The 25,917-nt window shown below is 39.4% G+C and overlaps 1 protein-coding gene across 2 annotated transcripts in view; it reads right to left on the reverse strand.

Annotated features, from left to right (window-relative positions):
* Positions 1–19,709, reverse strand: part of LOC137655133 (probable sodium/potassium/calcium exchanger CG1090) — a 285,489-nt gene extending 265,780 nt beyond the window's left edge. For both annotated transcript variants that reach the window (XM_068389010.1, XM_068389008.1), the window contains exon 1: positions 19,426–19,709. The gene's annotated coding sequence lies outside the window, so the exon portion shown is untranslated. The remainder of the gene's footprint in view (positions 1–19,425) is intronic.
* Positions 19,710–25,917: the final 6,208 nt, after the last annotated feature.

A 25,917-nucleotide genomic window follows, 5' to 3' on the forward strand; every position in this document is an offset into this window, starting at 1 on the left:
ACAGGCGTAGGAGGAGATGATGATGATATATATATATATATATATATATATATATATATATATATATATATATATATATATATATATATATATATATATATATATATATATATATACGGGACGAGTGGACTGGGAATCCCATCTCCCATTTAGTTACTTTCTGCAAGATATGGAAGAAGAGGAGCTGGTGGGAGAGTTACTATTCCCCACACTCTAGTTTCGGGGTGTCTTGAATGTGCATGGATGTAGTACGATGGAGTAAAAGATGCGCGATTGGAAGTATGTTTTAGAATAATAAGATAGATGCATTGGTCTTGTGCAAGACAAAGATAAAATGGAAGGGTGAAATGATGCTTGGTGAAGTTACTAGTAGAGTATCTGGTATTGAAAGGGGAAGAGCAAGAGATGGTGGGGCTTTATTGCCGAGTGAATGGATGACAGATAAAGTAGTGGAATGGAACAGGTATTATTTAGGTTAATGTGGGTAAGGTTTAGGTTAGCTAGAGAATGCTGGGCTTTTGTTAGTGTGTATGGGCCAGGTTGTGAGAAAAGTGAAGAGCGGAATGGATTCTGGAATAAATTATGTAGGTGTGTAGGACTGAGTAGAAGGAATTATTTGGTTGTGATGGGTGGCTTAAATGCAAGATTGGGTGCTGGAGAGGTAGAAGGTGTCATTCGGAAGTATGGTGTATAAGGTGATAATGTGAGTGGTGAGAAACTGGTAGATATGTGTTAAATAAGAGCTGGTGATAAGTAGTAGTTTTTCTTCAAAGAGATAATAACAAGTATACATGGGTGAGAGTGGCAAATGGAAGAGTGGTAGAAAGGGCTTTAATAGATTGTGTGTTGATAAAAAGAAAGATGTTTGGAAGATTCAAAGAGGTGCACGTGTTTAAGGATATGTTTAACGGTATGTCTTACCAGTTTTTGGTAGAAGGAAAAAAATTAGAGTGGGGGAATGGAGTCAGGGATATAAAATGGAGGTAGTAAAGGTTGAAGAAATGAAAAAAAAAAAAAAAAAGACAGAGGTAAAAAGGAAATATCAAGAAAGGTTGGAAGTGGCATACGACAGAGTGAAAAAAGAGAATCTGGTGAACTAGAGGAGAAGTGGAAGTTAGTAAAAGAAAATTTTGTTGGGATTGCAAGTGATGTGTGTGGAAAGAAAATTCCTGGAGGGAGCATGTGAAATGGTAGTGAACAGTGGAATGAAGGAGTGAAGATGAAAGTGCAAGAAGAAAAAGAGGGCATTTGAAGACTGGCTACAGGATAATAGTGTAGAGAAGTATAAAAGATAGAGAGAAAAATGGGGAAGTAAAACATAAGGTAGCTGTGGCAAAGAGGGCGACTGACTATAGGTGGGGTCAGGGATTATGTCGTTCATATGAATAGAATAAGGAGAAGTTTTGGAAAGAAGTGAGGAGAGTAAGGACGGGTGGATCGAGAAGGTAAGTAACAGTGAAAGATGAAAATGGAAGGTTGTTGAAAGGAGAAGAGGCAAGGATATGGTGGGCTGAATATTCTAAAAGGTTGCTGAATATTGAGGATAATAGGAAGGCAGATATAATTGCTATTGCAGGTGTTGAGGTGTCAGTGACAGAAGCTGAGAATGAGAGAGATTACAAAAGAGAGGAAGTGAAAAGAGCACTAGATGAAATGAGAGCAAGAAAAGCACCGGACATGGATGGTGTGAAGGCCGAGATGTTATAGGCGGGATAGGAAGGGGGGGGGTGTTGACTGTACTTGAACGGTTGGTGAGATTGTTTAATATAGATCTTAGGTTGTCCATGGTTCCAGTGAACTGGTGTGGGTGTGTGTGTCTGTGTGTGTGTGTGTGTGTGTGTGTGTGTGTGTATTGTTCTGCTATACAAAGGTAAGGGAGATGTGCACGAGTGTTGTAGTACAAGGAAAATTAGTATGTTGAGTGCTGGAAAATTATATGGTAGAGTGCTAATTAATAGGGTTAAGGATAAAACAAGAGGATGCAATCTTAGAAGTGCAGGGTGGTTTTAGAAGAGGTAAGGAATCAAATTTTTACAGTTAGGTAGATATGCTAGAAATATTTAGCCAAAGGTAAGGTTTATCTTGCATTTATGGATCTGGAGAAAGCTTATGATAGAGCTGATAGGGAAAGAATGTGGAATGTGATGAGGTTATATAGAATTGGTGGAAAGTTGTTGCAAGCAGTGAGGAGTTTATATATAGGCAGTAAAGCATGTGTTCGGATAGATAAGGAAGTGGCCGAGTTGTTTTCCAGTAAGAGTGGGACTGGGATAGGGATGTGTGATGTGGCTACGGTTGTTCAGTTTGTTTGTTGGTGGAGTTGTGAGAGAGGTGAATGCTCAAGTATTTGGTCGAGAATTGAAACGGGTAGATGAGAGTGATTATGAGTTCATAAGTGGGAGGTGACTCAGTTGTTGTTTGCAGGCGATATGGCATTGATTGCAGACTCAAGAGGAGATGCTGGGTTGATTAGTGGCAGTGTTTGGAAGGGTGCGTGAGAGAAGGAAGTTGACTTTCAAAAAAAATTAGATTGGTAATATAGGAAACAATCATAATGGGGAATACCTTAACAAGTTAAAATTTGCAGATGACATAGTTTTGTTCAGTGAATCATGAGAAGAAATGCCAAAGATGATAGAAGATTTGAATAGAGAAAGAAATGTGGACTGAAAATGAATATGAGTAAAGCAAAGACAATATTCAATGAAAATACAGACAATAAATAAGAGTTATGGATGAACAAACATCTAGAGATTTTTAGTGAATATACAATACGTATTTGGGATAGACAGTAAATGTTTCCCTAGGACATGAGACCGAAATTAAGAAAAATTATAAGTATGAGATAGAGAGCTTTTGGTAAACAAAATCAGATTATGAAAAGTAAAATGCCACTTTCTCTAAAAAGAAATGTATTTAATCAGATGGCCATACCAGTTTTAACTAATGCATCAGAAACTTGGAGCCTTACTAAAGCATTGCAACATAAGCTACTTACAACTCAAAGAGCTATGGAAAGAATAGTGATGGGAATAACATTAAGAGACAGATTTAGAAACATGGATAAGGTCATATAGTTTATTTAGTTATGTGAATCAAAAATATAAACAAATACATGCCTATCAAAATATAACATTCTGATGATGGTAATAACTTTCGATATCTATTTTATAAGTTGACCAAAATATGTTTTTTACAATTGTCAGAGACGTGGTCAAGCTATTCCAGTTGGTAAAATTGGTTGTAGTAGCTGCAGTACTTAATGTACCTTTGCAAATATTTGAGCGAATAAGCATAATTTTAAAAACTAGCTCCCGAGCTGGAGGACAATGTCCTTATTTTTTCATCAAATTCTTAATAGTCCATACGGATTAGTCATTAATGGGAACTAAAGTGTCCAAATGAATATACTCTAATGATAACTTACTATATCATATAAGCATATAATTGTACTTAGTTTGGCTTTGAAGATAAACTAGTTTCACTTTGCATCTGTCGGATTAAGCATTGATCGGCAGTTATTAAATTTCTTAGTATAAAACACATATCTGAGGTTGTTAAATTTCTTTGTACAAAAAGCATACGCGGTTGTTAAATTTCTTAGTACAAAAAGCATATCTGCGAATGTTAAATTTCTTAATACAAAAAGCACATCTGCAGTCGTTAAATTTCTTAGTACAAAAAAAATATCTACGGTTGTTAAATTTCTCTGTACAAAAAGCATGTCTGCAGTTATTAAATTTCTTAGTACAAAAAACGGATTTTGAGCGAATCGAAAAATCTATTTTTGGGCGAGATGGCCATGTCGTCGTGATGGAGGGTTCCTTCAGTAACTTCCTAAGGGTATATATGACTACAGTAGATATTCCCAGAGAATTAAACTAAAGGTTTCACAGAATTCTAACTTCTGGTGCGAGTACCCCAAAGGTTTCCCTCTAGGATATCGTATATCAGCAGGGGACGCATGCATAGACACGCCACATGGCAATCTCCACCCCACATAGTGTTAACGCTTCTAGGGGGAAAGGTGGCGAGATAGCTGAGGTGCCGTTCCAAAGTTATCCTCTTTCTTTCGCTATTGCTCTGGTACTCTCATGTAAACAAAGTGCGGCCATATTGTGTGACGTCACGTCCGTCCTAATTCCAATCCTTGTAGCTTCCTACCACAGTTGGTTTTTCAGAGTTATCTTGGATTATCCCTTGCATCGTTAGCTATGTCGCAGCCTGCAGCCTTGCATTCTTCTGGAAAGTTGAGTACCAGGTTCTTGTATTGTTTAAATAAGCTCTGGCCGTAAAGTAACGATTTTTTATCCTTAAATCTTGTGTTTTGTGGCAGAGCTGTGCCTTGACCGGAGGGGCCATTTTACGACGCCGCTGTTCACCTCGCATGCTTTATTTAGTTAGCCAGAACAGCCGTCCCGGTCTTATAACTAATTAAGATCATTAGTTATTTAGTCTTCATTTCTAGGAATTAGTTATATTATGCATTAGTATTCATTTTAGGCAACCAGTGTTTGCCTAACCCCATGCTAGATCGCTAGCCTAGCCCCTAGACTTGATAGCCTAGTCCTCATATTTACTTAGCATGATATAATAAGTGTTCCTAGTGTTAAATCAATGAAGATATAGGCATTTTAAACATACAGTCTCAGTGTTGCACATTGCTTTCGCCTTCTACGGACCATACAAGTGACCGTGCTTGGTCCACCCATGTACACTCCCCTAACCCAATGTTGGGGCCCTTGTATGCTTCCTTATATCCCCTGTGACCTACGGGTAACCTCCCTCTGGGTAGCTTTGCTTATTCTAGCCCCTTATCAATCGATAGGTTAGACTAAGTCTGCCCCTCTTCCCTTCCATAGTGTATGGAGGGACCTCGGTCAGATCCCAGAGTAACTTTCGTTCATCCCAGTACGCCCTTAGGGAACGCATTTCCCTTAAGGTATCGACTGAGATTGAAGGTGGAGGGGCCCTGCCCTTCCCCCTAGGCTGCCCTTGGTTGGGACACGTCCCTTCCTCCTGGTAGCCTAGTGATATGTCTTCCCAGCCCTCCCTAATCTAGGAGTCTCTCTCCTGGTTTAGATTAGGCCTTGGGGGATTCTTTTTTATTATAGTTTAGGACAGTACACCAGTACTGTACCTACTCTTAGCTAACCTCCCTAGGGTTGGAGAGCGAGTCTCTCCTGCTTGGGCAGACTAGCACCTAACAGATTCCTCCTCCCCTTGAGAGTTTTAGGGTTGCATCCCTTTCTACTCCCACTAAAGACATAACCCCCAACCCCCCTCATCCTCCCCACTCCATCCCTTTGTGTTGGCTCGCCTTCACACCCTTGTCCGCTGTCCTACAACTCTCCCCATGGGAGTGTTGTAGGATAAGCCATGCTCTTCGGACCGGCTGGCCGCTCTGCTACACTTCCCCTACATAGTTGAACTATGGGGTGGTGCCGGATGCCGGGTGCCGGCAGAAGAGCGCCCCTCCTTGAGTGTTCTCTGATCCTCCCTTGGATTACCCGGTCTGCCGGGGTCCTCCGCCGTTCCGGCGACCGCCTTCTGTGTCTCCTATCTCTCTGCTACTCAGTATGTGGCCATAGACGGATTCACCCCACTGGACCGGCCGCCGGCTTGCCGGTGCCGCTACAGGCGACTTCAATGGACAAGCACCCCTTCTCCGGCCGCCGGCCCCGCGCCGGCAGTCACTCTGATACAGCCGGATAGCCTGACCACTTGTTATTTGGTATATTATACCTCATAAACAAAGGGCTATGCTGTACGGGTGTACAGTACAAACATTTCCAGCATACTCTGTGCTTCTCAGTGCAGTCTATTGCCGGGACCTATCCAATTATAGAGGGGGTTTATCCTATTTTCCCCCTCTCTCTCCATAGGTTCTGAACAATTTCAGATCCTCTCATCCTGCAGACAATTCCTTAATAAGGAAGCCTAAGCTTGGCTCATCCATAGGGATACTCTTCCCTCCTTCAGAACCTTCAGGTCCTAAGGAATTGACTGCAGAAAAGGTCGCGGTAACCGGCTGGACGGGACTCACAAGTATGTGTCTTCCTACTTCCTTTCTAGCTCACCTATCCTGAGCTTTTAATGAAACCAACCTTATAGATATAAGTTAATCTTAATCTTATGAGTAATGTAAGCCATATTATATACCTTCCATGTAATCATGGTCTCTTTCTTTTACAGGAGGAGTACGTGAAGTGTGGGAGCTCCTTCTGCGGAGTTCGCCGCCCAGACTTCTACGGGCATAAAGCGTGCCGGACCCACGCTCCCTGTGTAGCAAGAAAGGGGAACCTTAAGTATTGGGATCCGCAGACCTGTTCCATCTGCAAAGGCCTTCTGGATGAGGCATTCGATCACCCTCCGTCCACGGAGGCTAGGGACAACGCTCCAGAGAAACTGCACAAGTGGGTGCGTGGTTTCCAGAAGAACGCTACCGGGCCGTATCTCCCCAATGAGAAGATGAGGGCCATGCTTTTCCCAAAAGCGTCAGCAGATTCTGTGGTTCCCCAGGATCAGATACCCTTGGTTCAACTGACTGTTGAGCCCGACATCGAGACCACGCTTAGCAAGTGTAGTCTGGACGAGGTGGAGAAGATGTCGGACGTGTCCGACAACACCGAGAGGACCCTCATGGGTGAGGATCCGGAGGAAGAAGAGGATCAGGTGGAGTACCCTGATTCGGAGGGTGAGGTCGCCCCACCACCTACGGCAATCCCTGTAGTGGCCGAGGAGCCAGTCCCCTCCACCTCCGCCACCTCGCAGCCCCTGCTACCCGCCACCGAAGATGCCATCCGGGTATTGGTAGCACTGATGGACGAGAAGCTCAATAAGCATTCAGCGGAGCTCACAAGTCGTTTGATGGGATGGAAGCAACCGAAGAAGATCTCGGTTAAGGACCTTCCCTCCTGCTCGGAGTCTAATCCCAGGAGGTACACCGAGCATATGCCAATTACGACGGGAAAAATCTTTATCAATGACAAGTTAGGGTCCATCCTTTTGGAAGAAGTAGAATTCTTCCCTAACTTTGAGGCTTACCCAGACTGTTACGTCCGACTCAGGTCCGAACCGGCCTCCAAGGAGGAGACTGAACCCAAAGAGGTGATCATGTTTGATCACTCAAAAGCCCAAGCCATGCTGGCAGTGCTTTAAGAGTCGCGGTTTTACCAACTCTAAAATGCCGGCATTGAGTAAGAGGCACCCGTCCTTTCTTGCTCCCTCTTCTGCGACCTTTCCCTTTGTAGAAATGGCCTTCCATGTGGTCATGAAGGCGGTGGAGGAAGGAAAACCTTACCCTACCCTGGAGGAGTATAGGCCTCTCTCCCTCGCCCTTCCCCCGACGACAGATTCTGGAAAGACATCCAGTTTACTTTCACAGTCGGGAAACTGGAACCTGACGTGGCTGGACGTCAGTTCAACGAAGATCTTCCGAAGCTGAACGACCACCTTCTCCATCGGGAGCAGGAGACCAAGGAGAGACTAACTGCCTCCCTGTCTCATCAAATTCAGCTTGAGGTCATGGCCAGGGACGTTAGAGTCCCAGATCTGTATATGGTTCTCGCGAAGACCCACCTAGTGACTGTGATGAAGGACTTGTACAGCTTCATCAAGGCCCGGAATTCGTGTTTGCCAACGCGGCAGTAAAACACGAACCCCGGAAGCTAATCTCCTCCAACATCTGGGGCAAGCATCTCTTCCCATCTGCTCTGGTGAAAGTGGGGCATGTCCCGCAAGAGGAAATCCTCTCAGGAAGAAGGCCCTCAGCCTAAGAGGAAATCCTCCAAACCTAGACCCCAGCAGCGTCAACAAAAACGCCAGTTTCCGGCTCCCGCTACTCCCTAAGTGGTCGCGCAACCACAACAGACCTTTCAGTTGGTCCCCCAACCGGTGGTGTCGCAATCACCGGTCTTCACCCCTGCCTACGAACGACAGTCCACTACCTTTCGTCCCAGAGGTAGAGGCTCAGGCAGAGACTCCTCTCGCCATCCCTTCAGGGGCAGAGGAGGAAGAGGAGCTAGCGGCCGAGGTGGCAAACCCTCGGGAAACCAGAAGCAATGAAGTGCTTCCGATGGGAGGAAGACTCCTCCACTTTCAGGATCGCTGGACCTTCGATCCTTGGGCACACAGCATCATCAAGAAGGGACTGGGTTGGAGCTGGACACAACCACTTCCAACCTTCCACCAATTCTTCCAGCCATCAACCCCACTCTTGGAAGAATATGTCCTAGAACTCTTGAACAAGAAGGTGATCAAGAGGGTAATGTCCACCAAGTCCCAGGGAAGACTGTTTTGTGTTCCCAAGAAAGACTCAGACAAACTCAGAGTCATTCTCGACTTGTCCCCCCTCAACAAGTTCATTGCGAACAATAAATTCAAGATGCTGACTCTTCAACAAATAAGAGCCCTACTGCCTCACAAGGCCTACACGGTCTCAATAGACCTGGCGGATGCCTACTGGCACATCCCAATGAACCACCATGCTTCCTCCTACCCAGGATTCCTATTTCTAGCATTAACGCTATGTGGGGTGCAGATTGCCATGTGGCGTGTCTATGCATGCATCCCCTGGTGATATATGATATCCTAGAGGGAAACCTTTGGGGTACTCGCACCAGAAGTTAGAATTCTGTGAAATCTTTAGTTTAATTCTCTGGGAATATCTACTGTAGTCATATATACCCTTAGGAAGTTACTGAAGGAACCCTCCATCACGACGACATGGCTTGAGCCCAAAAAGCATATTTGCGGTTGTAAAATTTCTTAGTACATAAAGCATATTTGCGGTTGTAAAATTTCTTAGTACATAAAGCATATTTGCTGTTGTAAAATTTCTTAGTACATAAAGCATATTTGCGGTTGTAAAATTTCTTAGTACATAAAGCATATGCGGTTGTTAAATTTCTTAATACAAAAAGCATATCATCGTTTGTTGAATATCTTTGTACAAAAAGCATATTTGTGGTTGTTGAATTTCTTAATACAGAAAGCATATCTGCAGTTGTTAAATTTTTTAGTACAAAAAGCCTATCTGCGGTTATTAAATTTCTTAGTACAAAAAGCATATTTGCGGTTGTTAAATTTCTTAGTACAAAAAGCATTTTTATGGTTGTTAAATTTCTTAGTACAAAACGCATATCTGCGGTTGTTAAATTTCTTTCTACAAAAAGCATATCTGCGGTTGTTAAATTTCATAGTACAAAACCCATATTTACGTTTATTAAATTTCTTTGTACAAAAAGCATATCTGCGGTCGTTAAATTTCTTAGTATAAAAGCATATCTGAGGTTAAATATCTTAGTATAAAAAGCATATATGCAGTTGTTAAATTTCTTTATACAAAAACCATATCTGCGTTTGTTAAATTTCCTAGTACAAAAGCCATATCTGCGGTTGTTAATTTTTTTAGTACGGAAACCATATCTACAGTTGTTAAATTTCTTTATACAAAAACCATATCTGCGGTTGTTAAATTTCTTAGTACAAAAGCCATATCTGCGGTTGTTAATTTTTTCTAGTACAAAAACCATATCTGCAGTTGTTAAATTTCTTTATACAAAAACCATATCTGCGGTTGTTAAACTTCTTAGTACAAAAGCCATATCTACGATTGTTAATTTTTTAGTACAAAAACCATATCTGCAGTTGTTAAATTTCTTTATACAAAAACCATATCTGCGGTTGTTAAATTTCCTAGTGCAAAAGCCATATCTGTGGTTGTTAATTTTTTTAGTACGAAAACCATATCTACAGTTGTTAAACTTCTTTATACAAAAACCATATCCGCGGTTGTTAAATTTCTTAGTACAAAAGCCATACCTGCGGTTGTTAATTTTTTTTAGTACAAAAACCATATCTGCAGTTGGTAAATTTCTTTATACAAAAACCATATCTGCGGTTGTTAAATTTCTTAGTACAAAAGCCATATCTGCGGTTGTTAATTTTTTCTAGTACAAAAACCATATCTGCAGTTGTTAAATTTCTTTATACAAAAACCATATCTGCGGTTGTTAAACTTCTTAGTACAAAAGCCATATCTACGGTTGTTAATTTTTTAGTACAAAAACCATATCTGCAGTTGTTAAATTTCTTAGTACAAAAACCATATCTGCGGTTGTTAAACTTCTTAGTACAAAAGCCATATCTGCGGTTGTTAATTTTTTTGGTATAAAAACCATATCTGCAGTTGTTAAATTTCTTTATACAAAAACCATATCTGCGGTTGTTAAATTTCCTAGTACAAAAGCCATATCTGCGGTTGTTAATTTTTTTTAGTACAAATACCATAGCTGCAGTTGTTAAATTTCTCTATACAAAAACCATATCTCCGGTTGTTAAATTTCTTAGTATAAAAAACATATCTGTGGTTGTTGAATTTCTTAGTACAAAAAGCATATATGCAGTTATTAAATTTCTTAGTACAAAAAGCATATCTGCGGTTGTTAAAATTTCTTAGTACATAAAGCATATCTGTGGTTGTTACATTTTTTAGTATAAAACACATATTTATGGTTGTTAAATTTCTCTGTAAAAAAAATACAGTGAACCCTCGTTTATCGCGGTAGATAGGTTCCAGACCCGGCCGCGATAGGTGAAAATCCGCGAAGTAGTGACACCATATTTACCTATTTATTTAACATGTATATTCAGACTTTTAAAACCTTCCCTTGAACGTAGTACTGTTAACAAACTACCCTTTAATGTACAGAACACTTAATGCATGTAATACAGTACCCTAAACTAAAACAAGCACAAATATTAAAGGCGATTTTATATCATGCGTTTCCTAAACACGCTAAAAAGCACGATAAAAAATGACAACCAATGTTTTGTTTACGTTTATCTCTGATCATAATGAAGAAACAAACTCATTTAGTGTACACATATATGTATAGGTTAGTTTTTGCATCGATTATATTGATTATACACTATGTTGATTTTGTTATTACCAATGTTTTACTTAATTTTTCTTAGGACTTCCAAATGAAATGTTTTTCTTTATGACGCCGCCTGAAACGACGGCGTCATAAAGTACGCTCAGTAAACAACCACGCTCAGAACAAAGAAGGCATTTAATGGGCATGATGAAAGTGATAAATACAGTAATGATATTTACAGTAAAAGCATTTACAAAATATGTTATTACAAATATTATTTACCGTATCTATATAAAATCATACAGTACATACTGTACGTAGCAAAGCAGGAAAACAATTTACGAGAGAGAGAGAGAGAGAGAGAGAGAGAGAGAGAGAGAGAGAGAGAGAGAGAGAGAGAGAGAGAGAGAGAGAGAGAGAGAGAGAGAGAGATTGTATTACGTACGTAAATGTAAATTTTAAACAAAAAAAATATGATAGGTTACAACATGTATACTCTTCAGACTTTTAAAACCTTCCCTTTAACTTAATGCATACAGTACTAAACTATAAAACAGGCACAAATATTAAAATGTTAGAATATTAAAGTAAAAAATAAAGATTGTTACTGTACTCACCAAGAAAGAAGTTCAAGAAAAACTTGAATGATGATGGCGATGAATTTGCTGCACAGTAGAAATGATGATGAAGCTGATGATGTCTTCTACTGTGCAGCCAATGATAGTATTTTACGTCTCTTCAGACGGAGGTGTCTTTTCCTGGGACACCTCTTCAACTTCTAAAATTTCTTCCGAAGGCATACTAGCAGGAGGAACTGGCTCTTTTTTGCGAGGCTGGAAGAACATTGTGATCGGAAGTTGCTGCCGCTGCTTATTTTTTCGCTCTAAGAGCATCCTGTAGGGAGTCATGATGTCATCGACCTTGTTGGAGAATTGCATATACCGAACCATATCCTCGTCCCATCTTGCAACATTTCTTTCGCCTCCTTCATATGGTTGCAGAACTTGGCAAGCCGTTCTAATGTTAAGCCTGTTTCTTCGACATTTTCTTGGGTCTCTTCCTGGGTTTCACTCTCTTCTTCGCTTGCCGATTTTGTCAGGTCTTCTAGGTCTGCGTCAGTTAGCGGCTGGGAATGGCAGTCCAACAACTCGTCGACGTCTTCAGTCGTCATGTCGCCAAACCCGTCACCTCCAATTATGGCAGCCAACTGCACAGATTTGCGTATTGCAGAGTGTTGGATTTCCGACGGAGTAAATCCCTCGTCGTCGTAAACAATCTGGGGCCACAACTTCTTCCAGCTCGCATTCACTGTTGCAGGTTTCATCTCTTGCAGTGCCTTCTGAATATTCTTCAGGCACGTGGCTATGGTGTACTGCCACCAGTACGCCTTCAAGTTAAATCTTCATCCTCATCATCTTGGGCAGCATCCACACACGCAACGAGGTCCGCAAGGTATTCTTCGTGTAGAGGGCCTTGAACGCCCTGATAACCCCCTGGTCCATCGGTTGAATTAATGACGTGGTGTTGGGTGGCAGGAACTCAACCTGAACGCCCTCACGCGACAGGTCAGTTGCGTGTCCACCAGCGTTATCCATAAGGAGAAGGATCTTGAATGGCAAGCCCTTCTCTAAGAGATATTCACTGACTTGCGGGATGAAACACTGGTAGAACCAGTTGGAGGTCAGCATCTTCGTAATCCATGCTTTTGGATTATGCATCCAGTACACGGGAAGGAGATTCTTGTTTTTATTTTTCAAAAAGCGAAAATTTTTCGACTTATAAATAAGCCCCGGCTTTAGCAAAAATCCAGCAGCATTGCCACACAACATGAAGGTAACGCGATCCTTGAATGCTTTAAAGCCAGAGGCTTTGACTTCTTCTTTGAACAGGAAAGTTTGCGACGGCATTCTCTTCCAAAACAAGCCGGTCTCATCCATATTAAAGACTTGTTCTGGCTTGTATCCACCTTCGGCGATAATATTCTTGAACGTCTGGTTCACGTAAGTTTCAGCAGCGGCAGTGTCAGCCGAAGCAGCCTCGCCATGCAGGGAAACGCTTTTCAGGGCGAAGCGTTTCTGAAACTTCGCGAACCATCCTTTGCGGAAAAACGTTGTTTCTGACGCTGGGAATCAGTGGATGTCCCTGGTTGAAGTCCATCTGCATCATCTTCTTCAGCAGGGTTGCCATCGTCGTCTTGAGGTTCCTTTGCCACAAAATTCTCATACAAGCTCAAAGCCTTTGTTCGGATGGTGTTCGTATCCAAGGCTATGTTCTTCTTCCGGCAGTCGGCAATCCACACAGCTAAAGCACCTTCCATGCGTACGATCGTTTTATTACGCGTGGTAACGACTCGCTTCGCTGATCTGCTAAAGGTGATTGCAGCCGTCTTTCTAATGTTCGCCTCGTCCTTCTTGATATAGCGAACGGTGGATTCATTGATTCCAAAATGGCGGGCTGCGGCCGCGTAACTTCTAACGTCTTTCAACATACCGAGAAGCGTCACCTTCTCAGCAATCATCATCATCCTTCGGTGGCATTTAGGCTCACTACCAGCGTTAGTAGAAGCAGAACGCTTGGGAGCCATTGTACAGTAGGATTTACCGTAACAGAAAGTTCAACAAAAAGTTCAACTTGAAACAGTCGCGCACAGCACAGATTAAAGTTCACAAACTAACACTTGAGTTCTGATTCGTCATCTATCAGCGCTTGAACCAATCACAACCCGTCTTATATGATACATAGGTTACCAATTCAAAGTACAAGATACCCCGCGTATGCTGTACAGTAATAATAATAATAATAATAATAAATAATGATAATAATAATAATAATAATAATAATAATGATAATAATAATAACAATAATAATTTCATTAACAACAACAATAATAATAATAATAATAATAATAACAGCTTTACGTACGCTATTTTACGCTTTTGTTGTAGGATGTGTCTCTCTCTCTCTCTGTCTCTTTCTCTCTCTCTCGTATGCTTATTTGAAATGTGATTTTTTGCAACAAAGAATATTATTGGATGCAGTACTACGTACGTATACATACAAAAGATTCATGGAAAAGAAGCACATCCATTACATTTGTAGTACACTAGTAGCCATCAGCAGCCTTACACCATTCTAATATGGTATGACTGCATCTGATTTGCGTTTCATGTTCGATTTAATTTTACTACGTATTGTATACAGTACTGAATTATCGTATGATCACATTCTCTTTTCGTGTTTTATTTCTTTCTGTGCTTAATTATATGTCATATGTAATGCAATGAACAATCAGTAAGAGCAGATATTACTAATTACAGTATTAGTGGAATTACAGGTAACGAAATATCGTATTTGGGGTCTTCAGATATCGCGATATTTTCGAAATTTCCGGAAAATCCGCGATATGTATATATATATGGGTTATGGAAAAAACCGCGAAGTGGTGAATCCGCGATGATCGAACCGCGAAGTAGCGAGGGTTCACTGTATCTGCAGTTGTTGAATTTCTTAGTACAAAAAGCATATATGCAGTTATTAAATTTCTTAGTACAAAAAGCATATCTGCGGTTATTAAAATTTCTTAGTACATAAAGCATATCTGTGGTTGTTAAATTTCTTAGTACAAAAAGCATTTTTGCGGTACTAAATTTCTTAGAATGAAAAGCATAACTGCGGTTAAATTTCTTGGTACAAAAACCATATCTGCGTTTGTTAAATTTCCTAGTACAAATCCATATCTGCGGTTGCTAAATTTCTTAGTACAATAAACATGTCTGTGGTTGTTAAATTTCTTAGTATAAAACGCATATCTAAGGTTGTTAAATTTTTTAGTACAGAAAGCATATCTGCAGTTGTTAAATATCTTAACACAAAAAGCATATCTGCGGTTGTTAAATTTCTCAGTACAAACAGAATATTTGTGGTTGTTAAATGTCTTAGTACAAATTTGACTGAAACTAGTGCTAGGGTAAATAATGGGGTTAAAGCTAAATGCTAACAAAACTCAAACTATGACTCTTAGGAGGGGTAGGACATATAAGCATCAATGCCTTATTAACCCCGGCCAGGACCCATAGGCTTCGAGCTTCATTGGGCCCAGCGACAACCGCCAACGATCACCCAGGACCCATAGGCTTCGAGCTTCATTGGGCCCAGAGACATCCGCCAACGGACACCATTCCCACCCCACCCCCAGCGAATTTCACTCTCCTTTCGTACAAATTATTACAATAATATTACAAATTAAGTAAATAATCTATAGTTTTAATCATTAACACAACAAAATAAAAAAAAATGTTGCATGGGTCCCGGCTTTTGGTGGGCCCCTGTGCTACAGCAAAGTCAGCCTTACGTATAATGCGTCCCTGATAAGCCCTCAAACCCCAATCGGATCTTTTTATAGCCAATGTTCCTTATTTACATGCAACTCATTCAAAGTTTCAAGTTTCCTCTTTATTGCAAATTCACTATCGTAATACCGTACATATACAGCCAGTTTCTTCTTAAATTGCACAAGCATTTACGCTATAGTGTCTCACGTTTAAAAAAGCCACCTATCCTGACAAAATCTAATTCTCCATAGTTGCATGAAGCGTTTAAAAGAAAAAAAAATATTTCTTATATTAAATAATCCGGTAGACATCAGGGGAATAGGCATACTAAAACGAATTCTAAGATGCGTAAGAATTTGAAGCATCGCTCAATCCCTAAATAGCTTTGCTGGCTCATTTACCCGTTTTATTTCTTCATCATCCTAGAGTTTTTATGGAATGATGTAAGCAACACTTTAAAGGGTGGTGAAACGTTCATCGTAACCCGACACGTTGTTAGTAAAATCTATAAAACTGTGAATTTAGTATAATTGGAATATTACTGACTGGAGAATTTAGTTAGAATCGCCATTTAGTCAAATAATCTATCGCAAGTCCGTCTGTTTCTGCCACTTCCATTGTTGCCTTTGAATTAAAGATAATAAAGAAAAGACAGGAAAGCTTACCTATAAAAAAAACCTGTGAGCACCCAATGTCTGATCAGTGCCATCTATTGCCGACGCGCCCAACTAAATGGCGAAACAAACTCTACGGGATTGAGTATTTCAGAGGGTTCACATGTTCCTATAACAATTAGCTAATAATTGGTTAATTATTATTTATCAAGTGATTTTCCATATATCTATATTAACTCGTATTGATCATTATACTACCTATATTCTTTTTCATACTTATATAGCTTGTTGCTTGTTCATTTACAAAATGTGGTAAAATTATAGAACAACACGGAACTACATTTCCAAAAGGAAAAACAACTTTACCTACAGTAAATATTGTGCTTTCAACGAATTTGACCTTTATTTCCACTGCAAATATTATAAATCGTTCTTTCCCCCATTCCCGACAGTCGCGGTTTGGGAACATCGGCCTTTGATTGGGCGAAACAGAAAAAACATGATTAACTACCACTTTTGAGATTCGTAAAAGGCAGCAGAACCTAACAAACCCACCTAACCAAATCTAGCAGTTCCCAGGTCACAGACCAATATGTAATCAATAGAGTGAAACAAATATTTCAGGGGAATAGGATGTCAATATTTTGTGTAATTTTCCGTTGATTTATAATGTATCCCAGAGAATAATGTATAGGGAGAAAAGGTTGGTTTTACCATTATTTATTGATTTTGTAATAAATTATCCCCCCCAGAAAAACCGCCGGTTCCCACTGTGTGGCCCCCATTACCTAAACGGTCAAAATACCGAGAAAACGCCAACAAATGGATAAAAAAACTCAGAAAACTAGTAAAACTGAGTAAAAAAACTCCCCGAGAGGAAAGACCACCATCAACGAATCTAGAACCAAAGACCAAAACAACATCATGGAGTCAGTCTTCAACTAAAACCTTACCGTCTCTAGGCTAGGCTAGCCGAAACCGACATGAACCCAAAAATCATAAATAATAAAAATGCAATGTAAATGCCCACTTAAAATATAGACCCCAAAGCATCACAATGCTAAAAAACTACTAGCTAACGTAAAACTTACATAATAAACAAGTAAACACGAAAAAGGGCGATCAAGTACGAAACCCAACGCCGAGGCTAGCTGGACTCGAAGTGCTCAGGCTTCCTCTATCGAAAAAGCTAAAAATTTACTCCCCGAAGTGATCCAAATCATTCACAGCTAAAACAAACTGCAAAGACAGGTAGGTACGCAACATTTGACGAGGAGGCCATCATACGAAGAAAATCTTTAAAATAAGCTGATAAAGAGCACATCACAAAAATATAGAACAGTACCGTGAAGCAGCGAACAAAAAAATGAAGCGGCAGGGTAGAATGGGAGCACCGAAAGGTGATAGGATATGTAACGGTTCCTCAATTATCCTTCTCCATAGAGGATTAGATTGGGTAAAGTCTATTGAGGGTACAGATATCTATGGTTATCTTAGGATACGTCACTGATTATACATGATATCTTCGGATAGACGTTCCAGGGGTTAGAGCCCATGACACCGGACGGTAATTCTCTTGTAATATCAATCGCAGAAATATTATACAGTAAGAAGCAGCCGAAGGCAACTTCCATCAAGACGACACGGCCATCTCACCCAAAAATAGATTTTTCCTATGTCAAAATCCCTTTTAAAACAGTAACAACATTAAAACAGATATTTCATCTGTAAACTATAAAAAAGACTTATCTCAGCTTGTTCCACATAAAAACTTTTGCTGCTAGTTTGAACTGTTGAAGTTCTACCAATTCAACACCCAGTTAGGAAGATCATTCCACAACTTGGTCACAGCTGGAATAAAACTTCTAGAATACTGTGTAGTACTGAGCCTCAAGATGGAGAAGGCCTGACTATTTGAATTAACTGCATGCCTAGTATTACAAACAGGATGGAACTGTCAGGGAAGATCTAGATGTAAAGGATGATCAGAATTATGAAAATTCTTATGCAACATGCATAACGAACTAATCAAGAGTTATTAGGTCCTTTGACTGGCCAGACAGTACTACATTGGATTCCTCTCTCTGGTTACGGCTCATTCTGTCTTTGCCTACACACACACACACACACCACATTCTTGTCTGTCCTCATACACCGAACAACACTAAGATTAACAAACAATTCCTCTTTGCTCAAGAGGTTAACTTCTGCAATGTAATTGCTCAGTAGCTACTTTCCTCTTGATAAGGGTAGAAGAGACTCTTTAGCTATGGTAAGCAGCTCTTTTAGGAGGGCACTCCAAAATCAAACCATTGTTCTCTGGTCTTGGATAGTGCCATAGCCTCTGTACCATGGTCTCCTACTGTCTTGTATTAGAGTTCTCTTGCTTTGGGTTACACTTATTTCTTGTTATGTTGAAGTTTTTATAGTTTATATGTGAATGATCTGATTTAATGTTGTTACTATTCAAAAAATATTTTATTTTGATTGTTTATTCTTCTGTAGTTTATCTATTTCTTTGTTTCCTTTCCTCACAGAGCTGTTTTTCCGTTGGAGCCCTTGGGCTTATAACATCTTGCTTTTCCAACTAGAGTTATAGCCTAACTTGTAATAATAATAATAATAATAATAATAATAATAATAATAATAATAATAATAATCGATAGACAGTCCCAGAGATTAATATCTAGATCAGGAATAAGAAATTTAATAGTTAGGAATAGCAACCGAGTACAGTATCCAAGCCATCAGAGATGTTTAATGCTACTGTATTTGGTAAACTCAATTATGGGGTCTTCATTATTAATTAATCTATAAAATTCTACGACTGAATATGTAAAAGCTCTTGAAAACACTATAATTTCAAAACGGTAAATATATCTAGCCTTTATTATGAAATTTACCATTTCAAAGTTAAGTATCATATAGCCTAATTTAATTTCTAGCCAATTACAAGAACCCTTTATCTTTCCTATTCACTATCAAGCGTTTTATGAATTGCTAACCTCTACTATTGGAGCAAACAATCCGGTTATGAGTTTTTGGACAATCTTATGTAAAAACAATTATGGTTGACACTAATGGGAAACCTAGGTTCTCGGATAGGGATATGCTATAAAAACGAGTAATTTATAGCAATAACAATGGTCAGAAATGCTTAGTAACCAGTTGCAAAAATATATGGTTTGTGTAATTGGTGGCAAAGAGACAATTTCATAGTTATACAAAAATAAAATCAAATTTTTAAGGGGAACAAACACCAGAACACTACCTAACCTAAACGCATGCAAGAACCCCACCCTTAGACTGCAGTACCCTTACCTTGCGCCCTCATACTGTTGTATCCTTTAATACTCCTCATTAGATTGCTATATCGTTACCTATTTAACCCTGCATACCCCGTTAAACTACAGTATCCTTAGCTTACCATAAGACTAATCACAATCCTGTGTTTCTTTCCCAAGCGGCTTAACTTGCGGCAAGTTAACTCGATTACATTATTTCATAAATCGTAAACCTAGCTCCGTATTTTCGGACAAAGATTAGCATTGTTAAACAATTTCATAAACTAAATAGTCATATTTACTGTAATATTACCTTAAGTTTGGGAGAAAGAGGTTGATGGTTCCTTGTAGATCGTTGGAGCACTAGGACTTGTTCCTTTCACATCTAGGGCAGGTTACTAAATTACGGCTTCAATAAACGTGTACACGAGGTCAATTTCCATTAAAACACCAATGTAATATCCCACTATCTCCAGGAACAACTGGAGTGCACGACAATGCACGGTTGTCATCATGGATGATGGAATTGGAGAGTTGAAGACTTTACTCTTTTAGGTTAGTTGGTGTTCTGGTGTGTTTGTTTCCCCTTAGGGCTGGGCCAGACCAAGAGCGGCTAGCGGCGAGAGGTTATGGCGGCAAATTGAAACCTTTTAGTTCCTCACTAAGAAAAGATTACCATATTTGGTCCTGTTTAAAATTTAGAACTTCAATAAGAGTTCCGTGATAATGGACCATAATCAAAATCTGCTGATAAGGAAACTGATCAAGTTTAAAATGCCTACAATTGTGACACAAGTCTGAAAGCACAAGTGAAAAGACTAAAGTCTAAACTACACTTCTACCCACGTGGTTTTATGTTTATGAAACATTGTCACAGGGCGTGGCGTTGGAATCGGGGATACCTCGCGCCTCCTATCTGGCCACCTACATAGGATACCTCAGGTTTCAATTTGCCGCCATAACCTCTTGCCGCTAACCTCGCCGTTAGCCGCGCTTGGTCTGGCCGAGCCTTTAAGATTTTTTTTTTTTTTTCATAACTTACGAAATTGTCACTTTGCCACCAGTCATACAAACCATACATTTTTGCAACTGGTTATCTAGCGTGTACTAAGCACTTCCGATCATTATTATTTCAGTAATTCACTCGTTTATATAGTATTTCCCTGTCCAAGAACCTAGGTTTCCCATTAGTGTCCCCCATAATTGTTTTTATATAAGAGGGTCCTAAAACTCATAACCGGATAGTTTGCTCCAATAATAGAGGTTAGTAATGCATAAAATGTTTGATAGTGAGTAGGAAAGATATAGGGTTCTTGAAATTGGCTAGAAATTGAACTCTTGTTTGGTTATAAAACCTGCTGATGAAAAGGTCATTCCAAAAAATATAGTTCCCCAATGCGATTATAGCCAAAGCATTCGTAAAATATTTTATTTTTCCTTTCCTCGCTGGGCTATTTTCCCTGTAAGGGCTCGGCCAGACGAAGCGCGATGAGCGGCGAGGTTAGCGGCATGACTCGGCGGCAAGCCAGCGACAAAATGTTGGGTGGCCACACCTCTTTTGCCTCCTCACTCCCAGCTGTCGAGTAGGAAATTACTTCCGAATGAAAATCTTTATTTTAATCTGAACAATAAATTACACAAGAGTCTGGATTCCCGATTTTAATAAATAGAGAAGGGAAAATAAGTTAATTTTGAAATTAATGTCGCCAGTCTCGTTTATACGGCGACAGATTTAATGAATATCTGCTTATTTCACGTCTTTAGATTCTTTGATGGCAACATCCTTCCTGGATTCAGGCTCAAAAAACAAACGTCGAACTCAATCCCTCTCTTACCAGGTATTATAATTGCTTCAAATATGATAAAGATCACGAAAAATCATTGTCCCTTTTGTGAGCACGAAGGACATGATGGTGGGTTATAATAAAATAAAATCACTAAGAGTCACTTTAATGGAGAATGTGGGAGGCAGCAGTACATAGATCTTTTGGCTATGAATTTTCCGGCTACATTATACGGACAAAAGAAAGCGTTAAATGATTGCACCCAAGCGTATAATCAACATTACCAATGCATCATAAATAAAAGTTTAATATTCTAACACCTTTCATTCCAGAATTAAGTAGCATTTGCAAAAGATATATTGTTTGAATGTACATACGATTCTTTTTACATTTGAAATTTCTCTACATCTTATATATATATATATATATATATATATATATATATATATATATATATATATATATATATATATATATATATATATATATATATATAACTTAATGGTGACCAAATAGGTTGCAAAGCACAAAAAGACGTAGGCCTACCCACTAATTTATTACCACCCATTTGCAGTTGATTCCCATAGCTTCCGTTTATTTAATTTATTTTTGCTCTCCGAAACAACTCCCAATAAATTCTATTCTTCTCAGAATACCATTCAAAAAATTTTTAAAATTTTTCTTTAATGTTTTTGTTAGAGACCATGTCTCGCATCGATATGTCATTAATCTTTTTTTTTTCTTTAGTTTTCTATAGTGTGAAGGAAAAAATAGCATTTGATATAGAGCAAGTAGGGATAATTTAGAGAATACCACCATATATAGAATTACTGCCTGAAAAAAAAATATTTTGTCTCTGAAGATATATTTAGCCATCAGAAAATTACGGTCAATAAATTTCCTATTCCTGATCTACATATCAATCTTTGGCACCACCGTTCAATTAGTTCATTATGCATGTTACATAAGATTTTTTATTACTCTGATCATCCTTTACATCCAGATCTTCCCGGACAATTCCATCTTGTTCGTAATACTAGGCAGGCAGTTAATTCTAATAGTCAGGCCTTCTCCACCATGAGGCTCAATACTACACAGTATTCTAGAAGTTTTATTCCAGCTGTGACCAAGTTATGGAATGATCTTCCTCATCGGGTAGTTGAATCAGTTGAACTTCAAATGTTCAAACATATCTGTTTTGACGTTGTTACTGCTTTGAGAATGAATTTGTTCTCCTCATTTATTCATTTCCTTATTTCCTTTCCTCACTTGGCTATCTTTCCCTACTGGGGCCCTTGGGTTTATAGCATCTTGGTATTCCAACTAGGATTGTAGCTTGGCTAATAATAATAATAATAATAATAATAATAATAATAATAATAATAATAATAATAATAATAATAATAATAATTTGTTTTAGTAAATTTGTACTATATATATATATATATATATATATATATATATATATATATATATATATATATATATATATATATATATATATATATCTTACAAAACGGGAAATTTTCTTTGAAAAAGGGGGAATTTTTGAAGACCAACACAGGGAAATTTAGTCTAACCCATCTGGCAACACTGCAATATAGTCATCAGACATCAGTTACCAGTGCTCCGCTTGACACTGATCAGAAGAGTCGTATCCACACCAGTGCTAACCTGTAGTGATATCGTGTTTGATATAATTCTTCAGGTAAGTTGTCAGCCTTATTTGATTGTATATTTAAGTGTCCTGGGGGCGGGGGTGGGGGGTTATTTAAAAGAACGATCGTCAAGCGTGAATTTTAAAACTTGTGGTTTGGGTCCTATTTGTTCTATCGTGTAAGAAAGTTCTGGAGCTTCCTGTCGATTTATCACCGTCGTTTTGTTAATCTATTCCACGGTATCTGGACCGTAATCTATTCGTAGATAATATCGTATTCTTCAGGATTAAGCAATAAAAAAATACACTCCAAAATCGTGTAGTTATAGCCACGTATTGGCAGCAAAAAAGCATTAGGCCTAGGCCTTAGTACAATCCCGGAAAATATAGATTGTATCAAGGATATTGAATGATAAATTTGGATAAAACTAAAGTTTACAGTTTTCTTTGTAAAGCCTTGAAAGTAAATTTTATTTCCATAAAGGGAAACTGGCAATTTTAAACACTAACTTACTAAATCAGCAATTCCGTAATTAATTCCGTAAATAACCTACCACTTGTCGGTAGAACAGCATTCTTTAATTGATACCGTCTATATATATATATATATATATATATATATATATATATATATATATATATATATATATATATATATATATATATATATATATATATATATATATATATATTTATATATATATGTATATGAGAGTGGTGAGAGACTGGTAGATATGTGTGTTGAACAAGAGATGGTAATAAGTGCTAGCTTTTTTAAGAAGAAAGATAAAAATAAGCATACATGGGTAAGAGTGGCAAATGGAAGAGTAGTAGAAAGGGCATTAATGGATTATGTGTTGATAACTAAAAGAATGTTTGGAAGATTGAAAGACGTGCACGTGTTTAGGGGTATGGCTAACGGTATGTCTGATCATTTTTTGGTGGAAGGAAAATTGGTTGTAGCAAAAGAGTGGGGGAATAGAGTAGGTGGATGTAAAAGGGAGCTGGTGAGGGTTGAAGAGCTAATAAAACCTGGGGTAAAAAGTAAATATCAGGAAAGGTTGAAAATGGCATATGACGAGGTGAGAGTAAGAGAAACTGGTAATTTAGAGGAGGAGTGGAAGTTAGCAAAAGAAAATTTTGTTGGGATTGCAAGTGATGTATGTGGCAAGAAGGTTGTTGGAGGCAGCATGAGGAAGGGCAGTGAATGGTGGAATGAAGGAGTGAAGGTAAAAGTGGAAGAGAAAAAGAGGGCTTTTGAAGAATGGCTGCAGAGTAATAGTATAGAGAAGTATGAAAAATATAGAGAGAAAAAGGTGGAAGTAAAGCGCAAGGTACGTGAGGCAAAGAGGGCAGCTGACCTGAGGTGGGGTCAGGGACTGGGTCAGTCATATGAAGAGAATAAGAAGAAGTTTTGGAAAGAAGTGAAGAGAGTAAGAAAGGCCGGCACAAGAATTGAAGAGACAGTGAAAGATGGAAATGGAAGGTTGTTAAAAGGAGAGGAGGCAAGGAAAAGGTGGGCGGAATATTTTGAAAGTTTGCTGAATGTTGAGGATGATAGGGAGGCAGAGATTATTGCTGTTCCAGGTGTTGAGGTGCCAGTGATGGGAGATGAGAATGAGAGAGAGATTACAATAGAGGAAGTGAGGAGAGCACTAGATGAAACGAGAGTAGGAAAAGCATCTGGTATGGATGGTGTGAAAGCTGAGATGTTGAAGGAAGGGGGTGTGACTGTAATTGAATGGTTGGTGAGATTGTTTAATGTGTGTTTTGTGTTGTCAATGGTACCAGTAGATTGGGTCTGTGCATGTATTGTACCACTATATAAGGGTAAGGGAGATGTGCATGAGTGTTGTAATTCAAGAGGTATTAGTTTGTTGAGTGTAGTTGGAAAAGTGTATGGTAGAGTACTGATTAATAGGATTAAGGATAAAACAGAGAATGCAATCTGGGAAGTACAGGGGGGTTTTAGAAGAGGTAGGGGTTGTATGAATCAGATTTTTACAGTTAGGCAGATATGCGAGAAATATTTAGCAAAAGGTAAGGAGGTGTATGTTGCGTTTATGGATCTGGAGAAAGCATATGATAGAGTTGATAGGGAAGCAATGTGGAATGTGATGAGGTTATATGGAGTTGGTGGAAGGTTGTTGCAAGCAGTGAAAAGTTTCTACAAAGGTAGTAAAGCATGTGTTAGAATAGGAAATGAAGTGAGCGATTGGTTTCCGGTGAGAGTGGGGCTGAGACAGGGATGTGTGATGTCGCCGTGGTTGTTTAACTTGTATGTTGATGGAGTGGTGAGAGAGGTGAATGCTCGAGTGCTTGGACGAGGATTAAAACTGGTAGACGAGAATGATCATGAATGGGAGGTAAATCAGTTGTTGTTTGCGGATGATACTGTACTGGTAGCAGACACAGAAGAGAAGCTTGACCGACTAGTGACAGAATTTGGAAGGGTGTGTGAGAGAAGGAAGTTGAGAGTTAATGTGGGTAAGAGTAAGGTTATGAGATGTACGAGAAGGGAAGGTGGTGCAAGGTTGAATGTCATGTTGAATGGAGAGTTACTTGAGGAGGTGGATCAGTTTAAGTACTTGGGGTCTGTTGTTGCAGCAAATGGTGGAGTGGAAGCAGATGTACGTCAGAGAGTGAATGAAGGTTGCAAAGTGTTGGGGGCAGTTAAGGGAGTAGTAAAAAATAGAGGGTTGGGCATGAATGTAAAGAGAGTTCTATATGAGAAAGTGATTGTACCAACTGTGATGTATGGATCGGAGTTGTGGGGAATGAAAGTGATGGAGAGACAGAAATTGAATGTGTTTGAGATGAAGTGTCTGAGGAGTATGGCTGGTGTATCTCGAGTAGATAGGGTCAGGAACGAGGTGGTGAGGGTGAGAACGGGTGTAAGAAATGAGTTAGCGGCTAGAGTGGATATGAATGTGTTGAGGTGGTTTGGCCATGTTGAGAGAATGGAGAATGGCTGTCTGCTAAAGAAGGTGATGAACGCAAGAGTTGATGGGAGAAGTACAAGAGGAAGGCCAAGGTTTGGGTGGATGGATGGTGTGAAGAAAGCTCTGGGTTATAGGAGGATAGATGTGAGAGAAGCAAGAGAGCGTGCTAGAAATAGGAATGAATGGCGAGCGATTGTGACGCAGTTCCGGTAGGCCCTGCTGCTTCCTCCGGTGCCTTAGATGACCGCGGAGGTAGCAGCAGTAGGGGACTCAGCAGTATGAAGCTTCATCTGTGGTGGAAATGTGGGAGGTTGGGCTGTGGCACCCTAGCAGTACCAGCTGAACTCGGCTGAGTCCCTGGTTAGGCTGGAGGAACATAGAGAGTAGAGGTCCCCTTTTTTGTTTTGTTCTTGTTGATGTCG

This window comes from Palaemon carinicauda, chromosome 16 (genome assembly GCF_036898095.1).
Source record: "Palaemon carinicauda isolate YSFRI2023 chromosome 16, ASM3689809v2, whole genome shotgun sequence".
Classification (NCBI taxonomy): Eukaryota; Metazoa; Arthropoda; class Malacostraca; order Decapoda; family Palaemonidae; genus Palaemon; species Palaemon carinicauda.